This window comes from Fragaria vesca, unplaced genomic scaffold (genome assembly GCF_000184155.1).
Source record: "Fragaria vesca subsp. vesca unplaced genomic scaffold, FraVesHawaii_1.0 scf0512798, whole genome shotgun sequence".
NCBI lineage: Eukaryota > Viridiplantae > Streptophyta > Magnoliopsida > Rosales > Rosaceae > Fragaria > Fragaria vesca.
In genome coordinates, this window is record NW_004443256.1 from 1 (window position 1) to 1,003 (window position 1,003).

A 1,003-nucleotide genomic window follows, 5' to 3' on the forward strand; every position below is an offset into this window, starting at 1 on the left:
ATTTCTTTGGAAACCAAAAATAAGAGTTTATTCGAGGGGGAAATGAGAGATATTTTGGTCCACCACAGAGAATTATTTGATTTTTGCATTTCAAAAAATTTACATGATACATCAGAACAATCTTTTTTCGGATTTAATGATTCCTAAGAGGGGCCATTTAATTTGGCAATAGTAATAAAGAGAATATCGAATGGAAAGAAATGAACGGTTTGCATCTGTATCAACGGCCAATTTCCGTTAGAAGAGAAGGTTCCATCGGAACAATTTTTTATTTCTATTTTCAGGGTACTTCATCTCTTTTTTTTTTCTAAATAAAGAAAAAAAAAGAGAAGAAAAGAAGTGTGGGGAAAAATGACAAGAAGATATTGGAACATCAATTTGGAAGAGATGATGGAAGCAGGAGTTCATTTTGGTCATGGTACTAGGAAATGGAATCCTAGGATGGCACCTTATATCTCTGCAAAGCGAAAAGGTATTCATATTATAAATCTTACTAGAACTGCTCGGTTTTTATCAGAAGCTTGTGATTTAGTTTTTGATGCAGCAAGTAGGGGAAAACAATTCTTAATTGTACGGTACAAAAAATAAAGCGGCTGATTCAGTAGCGCGGGCTGCAATAAGGGCCCGGTGTCATTATGTTAATAAAAAATGGCTCGGCGGTATGTTAACGAATTGGTATACTACAGAAACGAGACTTCATAAGTTCAGGGACTTGAGAACGGAACAAAAGACGGGGAGACTTAACCGTCTTCCGAAAAGGGATGCGGCTGTGTTGAAGAGACAATTATTTCACTTGCAAACATATCTGGGCGGAATAAAATATATGACGGGGTTACCCGATATTGTAATAATCGTTGATCAGCAAGAAGAATATACGGCTCTTCGAGAATGTATCACTTTGGGAATTCCAACGATTTGTTTAATCGATACAAATTGTGACCCGGATCTCGCGGATATTTCGATTCCAGCCAACGATGACGCTATAGCTTCAATCCGATTAATT

The 1,003-nt window shown here is 36.9% G+C and overlaps 1 pseudogene across 1 annotated transcript; it reads left to right on the top strand.

Annotated features, from left to right (window-relative positions):
• On the top strand, window positions 1-997 carry LOC101307168 (annotated as a pseudogene; the record flags this gene model as incomplete). The annotated part of the gene is made up of 1 exon (XR_185435.1): window positions 1-997. The product of XR_185435.1 is annotated as a 30S ribosomal protein S2, chloroplastic-like (transcript).
• Between the last annotated feature and the right edge of the window lie 6 nt (window positions 998-1,003).